At 39.0% G+C, this 10374-nt stretch overlaps 1 pseudogene; it reads left to right on the top strand.

The window, feature by feature from the left end:
* The first annotated feature begins 7929 nt into the window (after window positions 1-7929).
* LOC119537227 lies at window positions 7930-8272 on the top strand (annotated as a pseudogene).
* Window positions 8273-10374: the final 2102 nt, after the last annotated feature.

Genomic DNA, 10374 nt, shown 5'->3' with positions numbered 1-10374 from the left:
AAACTACAGGATGAAATAAGGACATGTGTCAGGGATAAAAAAGCCATAAGAAAACATGGTGTATCTTCCTGAGGCATCAATTTTATGCAGAGGTTGGGGGTAGGAAGTAGAAAATCAGGAAGATACATGGTTCCTATTTTAGTATTAATACTAATACAGAAAATATTAATACATTGAAATTCTGCATGTATTTTTAAGGTGAGAGATTCAATGAATAGCTTTTAAAGTGCTGCTTCTAATTACACCTCCAGACAAATGAGGGGTACAACTTCTTCCTCCACTGTTAAGTTACTTAAAATTTAAGAAGCTCTATTGGAGAACACAAGAGATCATCAAAGGAGTTTATACAGGAAGTGTCATGGTTAAATTTTAATGGCTTTTCAAAAGGGGAAGACAATTTTTCTGACTTTGGGGGATTTATTTGGGGAAGAGGTCATGTTAAGATTGAAGCAGAGAGTTCTCAGCTAGGAGACAATTAAAATAGTCCATGAAGAAATGAGGAGGACTTAGACTGTGACACAACACATGGGGAATGAGATGAAATCTGTGATCCAAAAGTTATTTAGGAGAAGGTATAGAAAAGACCAGATGGTGCTTCGATATACGACAGGTGCACTGTGAAGGACCAGGACCCGCCCCCTCCTCCATTTTCACTGCAGGAAGCCGCCGCCCACATAACCAAACAGACTTTAAACACCAACAAACCCCCTGAGGTGGGGGAGGAATGTAACGTCAAAGCATTAAAACTCCCCCCCCATCACTGTTAATACCCAACTCTCCCAAGACCATGCTGAAATTCTATTGCCACACCCTACGACTCTAAGCCTTTATAAGCCAACCCCCCCACCCCTCCAGCATGCCTCTCTCTTTCATGCAGTTCACTATCCATGGCTGGCCACATCTGTGAGACCATCTCCTGTCAGTAAGTCCTATTGGACTCACGTCTAACTCCATGCCTTGCGTGTTCTTTGGTTTTGGGTTTGGAACATGCATATAATATGACATCCAGATTTCTAACTGGGTTATCTGGTATATTTGTTGGTGTCACTACCATCCAACATCTGATTCATGCTCCTCTGATGGTTCCAACTGCACTTATCTTAACAAATATTATAATATACTGTAATATTTCATATATCTGTGTATCATATATATATAAGATAGACAAATACATGAACCTCAGGGCAAAGATGACCTCTTTTTTTTAATGCAATTTTATAAAGAAATATTCACATACCATTACAGTCATCCAAAATGTACTATCAATTGTTCACAGTATCATCACATAGTTGTGCATTCATCACAATTTTTGAACATTTTCATTACTCCAAAAAATAGGAATAAGAATAAAAATTAAAATAAAAGTAAAAAAGAACACCCAAACATCTCATACTCCTCCCCGCCCCCCCCATTTTTAATTTACTTTTTTCCCCCTTTCTTCTACTCATTTGTCCACACACTGGATAAAGAGAGTGTAAGCCACCAGGTTTTCACAATCACAGTCACATCATATAAGCTATATAGTTATACAGTCATCTTCAAGAATCAAGGATAGTGGATTGCAGTTCAACAGTCTCAGGTACTTCCTTCTAGCTATTCTAGTACACTAAAAAGTAAAAAGGGTTATCTATATAATGCATAAGAATAACCTCCAGAATGACCTCTTGACTCCATTTGAGATCTCTCAGCCACTGAAATTTTATTTTGTTTAATTTCTCTTCCCCTTTTGGTCAGGAAGGCTTTCTCAATCCCATGATGCTGGGTCCAGGCTCATTCCCAGGAGTCATGTCCCACATTGCCAGGGAGATTTATAACCCTGGGAGTCATGTCCCATATAGGGGGGAGGGCAGTGAGTTCACCTGCAGTGTTGGCTTAGAGAGAGAGGGCACATCTGAGCAACAAGACATTCTCTGGGCGTGACTCTTAGGCACAATTATAAGTAGGCTTAGTTTCTCCTTTACAGTAACAAGCTTCATAAGGGCAAGCCCCAAGATTGAGGGATTGGCCTACTACAATGGTGGTCCCCAAAGCTTGGAAAAATATCAGGAATTCACTAGGTAGGGAAGCTTAATATTTCCACAGTTTTCCCCAGGCCCTCAAGGGAATTTTGCAAATAGTCCTTATTCTCTGCCCAAATTAATCCGGGATGTATCAGGGTTTCACACTACCCCATACCACCCAACCAGATCTCACCCCTTATTCAAGTTCCATGTAATTATCGTATTTGAATAAACTGACCATACAAGTTAAGTTATATAGCGTGCTACAGAAAGTAAAGATTTATTAAGTTTACCTTCGTTCTAATCAAGTCCATTTCATTCATATCTCTAATTGAAGCCTGAACTCTTTTTCAGCTTTTTAAACATTTGCTGTACGGGGTAATGCTGACATTCATAGCTGCTGAATACTGGTTCTGAGTCTCAGGTGTCACACCTGAAATTCCAGGGACTGACCAGGTTATACACAAACAGCTCAGCCTCTCAGAATTTAGAGATAACCATTACAACTCCTGAATAGATGTGACTGCTGTGAGAGCTTACAATCTAGCAACATTTACCATAAGCCTTCTCCTGATAATGTATGCTCTCAGATTCAATTATCAGAGTTTGCACATTATAGTCAGTCCATATCAGTGAGACATTATAATGTTTGTCTTTTTGATTCTGGCTTCTTTCACTTAATATATTGCCCTCAAGGTCCATTCACCTAGGTGCATACCTCACAACTTCATTTCTTCTTGCCACCACTTGGTATTCCATTGTATATATATATATATATACCACAGTTCAACATTCCATTTATCAGTTGATGTACCCTTAGGCCACCTCCATCCATTGTGAATCATGAATATGGCTGCCAGAAACACCAGTATGCAATGTCCACTCATGTCCCTGCTCTCAGTTCTTCCTAGCATATCCCAATAATGAGGTTGCAGGACCATATGGCAACCCCATAGTTAGCTTCCTGTGAAACCACCACACTGCCCTCCAGCTGGGTTACCCCATTCTATTTCCCTACCAACAGGGAATAGGTACATCCCTCTCTCCACATCTTCTCCAGCACATGTATCCCTCTGTTTATTTTTTAGAGTTTTATTCACACATCATACAATCCATCCTAAGTAAACAATCAATGATTCCCAGTATAATCACATAATTATGCATTCACCACCACAATCTTTATGAGGACATTTCCATCTCTTCCCCAAAGAAAGAGGAAAAGGAGAAAAAAAATGAAGAACAAAAATACAAAAGATAGAAGAAAAATAAAAATAAAATACAATGAAAAAGTCAGACAATACCACAACCACCAAGAATCCCATATCACTCCTTTATATACCCCTCTTATAGACATTTAGCTTTGGTATATTGCCTTTGTTATAATTAATGGAAGCATCTTTCAATGTTACCATTAACTATAGTCTCTAGTTTGCATTGATTGTATTTTTCTCCTATACCTTTCAATTTTCAACACCTTGTAATGTTGACATTCATTTGCTCTCCCTCATTTTAGAAACATTCTTATATTTGTACATTTAGTCACCATCATTGACCACTCTAGGTTTTGCTAAGTTACTCAATCCAGTCTTTATCTTCTGTCTTTCCTTCTGGTGTCATACATGCCCCTAGCCTTCCTCTTTCAAATGTACTCACACTCATCTTTGTTCACTTACAATATTGTGCTACTATTACACAGTATTGTGATATCCATTTCTGGATCTATGCAATCAATCCTGTTGAGCCCTCTGTACTCCTTCAGCATCAAATGCCCAATTTCTAACCTCTTTCTATCTTATGATAACCTGTGTTCTCAACTCTCAAATTTCACTCATCATTGTTAGTCCATATTAGTGAGACCATATAGCATCTGTCCTTTTGTTTCTGGCTAATTTCACTCAATGTAATGTCTACTGTCTGCCATTTTGTCTTTTGGATTTTGTATATCTATCTTACATTATTTTTATTCCCCATCCCCTCTCTCTTTTTATCCTTACTGATAGTCTTCATTTCTACACTCTTCTCCAAACCTCTCTCTCTTGTCTTTTCCTATCTGCCTGTAGTGCTCCCTTTAGTATTTCTTGTAGAGGAAGTATCTGGTTCAAAAACTCTCTCAGTGTCTGTCTGAAAATATTTTAAACTCTCCCTCACTTTTGAAGGACAGTTTTGCTGGCTATAGAATTCCTGGTTGGCAATTTTTCTCTTTCAGTATCTTAAATATATCATACCATTGCCTTCTTGCCTCCATGGTTTCTACTGAGAAATCCGCCCATAGTCTTATGGAGCTTCCTTTGTATGATAGATCGCTTTTCTCTTGCTGCTTTCAGAATTCTCTGTCTTTGACATTTGATAATCGGATTATTAAGTGTCTTGGAGTCAGTCTACTTGGATCTATTCTGTTTGGAGTAGGCTGCATTTCTTGGATCTGTAATTTTATGTCTTTAATAACAGATGGGAAATTTTCAGTGATTATTTCCTCCATTATTCTTTCTATATTCATGTGCTTCATGTTGTCATTCAGTTCCTGAGACCCTGCTCATATTTTTCCATTCCTTTCCCTACCTGTTCCTTTGTGTTTTGGATTTCAGATTTTCTGTCCTCCAGTTCATTAATCTTGTATTCTGCCTCTTCAAATCTGCTGTTGCATGTCTCCATTGTGTTTTTAATCTCTTCTATTGTGCCTTTCATTCCCATATGTTCTGAAAATTGTTTTTTCAAACTTTTGACTTCTTCCTTATGCTCACCCAATGTCTTCTTTATATCCTTCATCTCTTTAGCCATATCTTCCCTCAACTTGTTGATTTGATTTTTGAATTGTTTTAGGAGATTTGTTTGATTAATAATTAGTTGTCTCAATTCCTATATCTCAGTTGAAGTGTAAGCTTGTTCCTTTGACTCGGCCACATCTTCGTCTTTCCTAGTGTAATTTGTAACTTTTTGTTGTCTAGGCATCTGGTTTCCTTGATTAACCAAATCAGATTTTCCCAGACCAGATGGGCCTAGGTCTTAGGAGGAGGCTGTATTCAATATCAGGTTTCTAGTTCAATGCAGCAATCTCAGCCATTCCACCCATTCCTGACTGGTGTACCATGTTGTCTGGTCACAGATGTCCCCCATCAGTTGTTCCAAACTATTTTCTAGTTGTTTCTGGCTATTTACTAGTTGCTCTAGGGGACTAACTAAATTCCACACCTCCCTATGCCACCATCTTGCCCTGCCTCCACACAGTTTTTCACATACCATGTCCTCATAAGGGGCAACTACAGACCAGTAAGTGGGTAAACCTCTGCAAGAACTGCCAGGAGCAGGCCAGCACCATGGCCAAGGATGCTGTCCAGCACTACAACTACTACAGCAACAGCACCATCCAGCAATAAGACTACACCAGCAACACTTGGGTGCTGGTGATGAGGTCTTCAGGGTCACTGGAAGCAAAACACACTGCAGCAACAGCAACAAATACTGAACATTCTCCAGCTTCATCATTTACTCCACTGAGCAACCCACATGCACTCCATTCCCCATCCCCCTGGGGGTGCAGCTGCTGTGGAAAACCATTTGGCAGTTCTTCAGAGAGTTAATACAGAATAACCATATGAGCCAGCAATCCCATTTCTAGATATATACTCAAAAGAATTGAAAGCAAGAACTCAAACAGATAATTACACATTGATGTTCACAGAAGCATTACTCACAATAGCCTAAAGGTGGAAGCAACTCAAATGCCCATATGAATGAATGGGTAAACAAATTGTCATATATATGTATACAATGGAATATTATTCAGCCTTAAAAAGATATAAAGTTCTGATAAATGCTATTACATGGATGAAGCTTGAAGATTTCATGTTGAGTAAACTAAACCAGACACAAATGGATAAATATTGCATGATCTTGCATATTAATTAGAATATGCAAATTCATAGAATCAGAAATTAGAACACAGGTTACCAGAGGCAGGAGTGAAAGTAGAGAATGAGGAGTTATTGCTTAATTAATACAGAGTTTCTGGACCCTTCACTCCTATTTGCCTAAGCCTGCATCTGTGGCAGTTTAAACTGTCAGTTTTAGGGAACTGTGAAAACTTATTGCAGCTAAAGGAAAGAAACATAAAAATATAAATCTATGCCTGAGGTAAGAAAAGGAATAAGTGCTGGCCTCGGAAATCTGCTGGAGGAAAGCAGGAGCACTGAGGAGACACCCCAAGACCAGAGAACATGTTGACTACCTAAAACTGTGGCTTAATTAGAACAAAGAACAATTTCAACTCCCACTGCCACTGCCAGCTAACAAGTACTGAGTAATAAGTAACTTGCAAGAGACAGACTCTCTCTGAGATACAACACAAGGGAAGAACCTATCAGTGAGGGTTGAGAAACATTAAAAAAAAGTCCACTGGCGGGCCAGCCCTCACCCTAAATACCAGGTATTGCTAGGGAAATTTTAATCCTGTGATGCACTGAAGGTAACATCAAACCTCAAACCCAGCCCAATTTCTAACACCACACTAAAGGCCTAGTAAAAGGGAAGGTGTGTCAATTCCAGGCATTAAAAATTATTTACCTCAGTCTCTAGTCCTACACAAGATGACTTTCAGCAATAAAATGTCAAAGAGACAAAGCAATCATCAGAACCAGAGTTACATATGACAAATATGTTGGAACTAACCAGGGGACTTAAAGTAACTATGATTAATATGTTAAAGTCTCCAGTGAAAAAGGATGACATGAAAGACCAGATGGGTAACATGGTGGTTTGAAGCTGTATGTACCCCAGAAAAACATGTTCTTAAATGTAACCCATTCTGTGGATGTGAAGCCATTGTTAAGTAGGACTTTTGATGAAGTTTCTTCAGTTTAGGTGTGGCCTACCTTAATCAGGATGGGTCTTAATTCTATTGCTGGAGTCCTTTACAAATGGAGCAAAATTCAGACAGAGAGAAAGCCATAGAGGGACCAGCCAGAAGCTGAACATCAATGGAAACTGGAAGAGAAGGGAGAGACCAGGAGATGCTGCCATGTACCTTGCCATGTGACAAGCTAAGGACCAAGCATCACCAGCAGCCAGCCCCAGAAGGCCACAGTCTGTGAGAAGAAAGCATCACCCTTATGATGCCTTGATTTGGGCTTTCTCTTTGCCTCAAAACCATGAGCAAATAAATTCCCAATACTCAAGCCGAACTATTGCCAGGTATTTGCTTGAGCAGCCTAGGAAACTAAAACAGGTAATTTCAGCAGAGAAAAGGAAATTGTAAGAAAAAATCAAATGGAAATACTAGGAATAAAAAACCCAGATACAGAGATCAAAGTAGACTTTACATAGCCAAGGAAAAAATTAGTGAACTTAAATATAGGTCTGTTGAAAATGACCAAACTGAATAACCAATAGTGTAACGTACATGTAATTAGAGTCTAGAAAGACAAGACAGACAGAATGAGACAGAAAAAATATTGAAAGAAATAATGACCAAGAATTTCCCAAAATTAATGACAGACATCAAACCAGAGATTTAAGAAGTTCAGAGAACACATATAAGATAAACACATGTGTACACAAAAACACAAAGTATCTAGGCAAATCATTTTCAAACTGTAGAAAACAAAAGACAAAGTGAAAACCTTAATGATAGTTAGAGTGGGGTAAACTGTTGTGGTGGATGAGATAAGTGATGATCAAAGGAATATAATTTTGCTCAGCAGCACTGAAGACCAAAATGAAATTAGAGATTGTGGTTACCTGATATCCTTCTGCAACACTCAGCTGTGTGGTTAAAAGGGAAAAGAATATCTGCTTGGACTTATTCAGGATTTAGGCTTTTTTGGTCAAGGTGATCAAAAATGAACGGGAAAAGGGGATTGAGATATTGGATACTGTAATTAATCAGTTGAAGTAAAGAATGCATGACATGTGGAGGCGTTCAGTAACTGAGGTGATGGAGACTGGGACTCTAGATTTGCAAGCGCGATTTGATCAGTCTGTGAAAGGGCTTCTCACCTGTGATACTGACTTAAAAGGGACTTCTCACCTGTGATACTGATGTAATTGCGCTAACCGACCAGGTAAAGGACTACCGGAGCTCCAAGCTGCTAGGCCGGGCAGCTAGAAACATGGTACTACAGGAAGATGCCATCTTGCACTCAGAAGATAGTTTAAGGAAAATGGCAGTAATAACAACACATCTTCAATACGAGCAAGAAGCTATTCAGAAGAATGTTGGGCAGTCATAACATCTATAGGACCAGTTGAATCACCTGTTGAAACAGAATAGCATGTAACAGCACAAAAGCACTTCTTTGCCTGATGCTGAGGAGGAAATACCTTACCACAATCATTATGCTGCAGGTTGATTTTCCACTTTCTTCTCCAAGAGGAAAGTTAGAAAAGATTTGTGATAATGTACAGTTTATCCTGAAAAGAAGCTTGTGGCTAAATTTGGAAGCACTTCTTGAATTTTAACATCAAAATTAGTTTGATATTAAAGCAGAATTAAAATACATCTTAGTTTTTCCCATAGAACTTTTTATATGTCAAAATTCTTATTGCCTAAGATATGAACTTAGATAAGAACTTAGATAAGAAAAGCTGAAAAAGCCCAGACTTCAATTAGTGATATGACTGAAGCAGATCTGGTTAAGAAGACTAGGGCAAACCGGGCCGAAGGGTAAAGGTCAAAACTGACTGTGTTTTAAAACTTCAACTTCCATGTGAGACCAAGGGAAGAGATGTCTATTTGGTGCAGGATCCATATTTTCTAAACAGTATAACTCTACAGTCGGTTTGTTCAAGTACCATGATTGCATGGAGCTTTGAATAGGAAGTGAGATATGGTGGGTTGGTATAGATTAGAGTGAAATGGTGACACGTCCCAAAGTAATTTGGGCAGAGAATAAAAAATATATTTACAGCCCCCTCCCCCTCCACCAAGGAGCTGGGGGAAGTTGCAGAAGTGTTGGACTTCCCACCTGGACTGGTGTTGATGTTGTAACAAACATTGGGACTGGCGGTTTGATGTGCTGAGCTCTCTCTCATGGGACTTCCTTGTGGGACTCGTTACTGCAAAGGAGAGGCTAAACTTGCATATAATTGTGCCTGTGTACCTCTTTGTTGCTCAGATGTGGCCCTCTCTCTCTCTAACTATGCCACCTTGGCAGGTGATCTCATTGCCCTCCCCCCTACATGGGACCCGACTCCCAGGGGTGTAAACCTCCCTGGCAACTCAGGATATGACTCCCAGGGATGAATCTGGACCCAGCATCGTGGGATTGAGAATATCTTCTTGACCAAAGGGGGATGCAAAATGAGACAAAATAGTTTCAGTGGCTGAGAGATTTCAAGTGGAGTCGAGAGGTCACTCTGGTGGACATTCTTATGCACTGTATAGATAACACCTCTTAGGTTTTAATGTATTGGAATAGCTAGAAGTAAATACCTGAAACTACCAAACTCCAACCCAGTAGTCTGGACTGCTGAAGACAATTGTATAATAATGTAGATTACAAGGGGTGACAGTGTGATGGTGAAAACCTTGTAGATCACACTCCTTTTATCTAGTGTATGGATGGATGGGTAGAAAAGAGGGGACAAAAACTAAATGACAAATAGGGTGGGATGGGGGGGATGGTTTGGGTGTTCTTTTTTTACTTTTATTTTTTCTTCTTATTCTGATGCTTTCTGATGTAAGGAAAATGTTCAGAAATAGATTGTGGTGATGAATGCGTAACTATATGACCGTACTGTGAACGGCTGATTGTACGCCATGGATGATTGTACGGTATGTGAATATATTTCAATAAAACTGAGTTTAAAAAAAAACAAAGTCTTATTGCCTAAAGGTGATTCTTAGACAAACAATGAGTAATATTATTAATTCAGGAATAGAGCTGCTAATAATTAATATTCCTTTCAAAAACTGTTTTGTTCTTTTACTCATGCATTTGAGAAATAGTTTAATTTCATAGTCACAGAATGGTGCAAGGTAATACTTGTTGTTTTCCTTTCATTTCTTGTAACTCAGGGGAGGTACTTATTTTGTTTGTTACAGCAAATTCCTAGATGAGAGGCAGATGGTCTCATATCTGGCCAGCTGCAACTTTCTGCCTTGACATGCATTCCTAGGGTTTCTTTGTCTTTGTGACTCTTGATTAAGTGGCTTTGGGTTCATTTTGTAATTTTGTTAATCATTAGCAAATTCATTTGCATGACATTATTGTCAAATGTGAAGGCAGCTGAATTATTGCAAGTGACTGTGGCAAAGGGTTGTGCCATGATGATCTTATGTTTGTAGATATTTACCTATGTTCATTAGATTCATCTTGTTAAATGACATTATCATCAGTTTATGGTCAAACCGGTATATCTGACTCAATCCTGTTCTAGT

Source organism: Choloepus didactylus, chromosome 6 (genome assembly GCF_015220235.1).
Source record: "Choloepus didactylus isolate mChoDid1 chromosome 6, mChoDid1.pri, whole genome shotgun sequence".
Classification (NCBI taxonomy): domain Eukaryota; kingdom Metazoa; phylum Chordata; class Mammalia; order Pilosa; family Megalonychidae; genus Choloepus; species Choloepus didactylus.
This window is presented reverse-complemented; position numbering and strand designations above follow the sequence as displayed.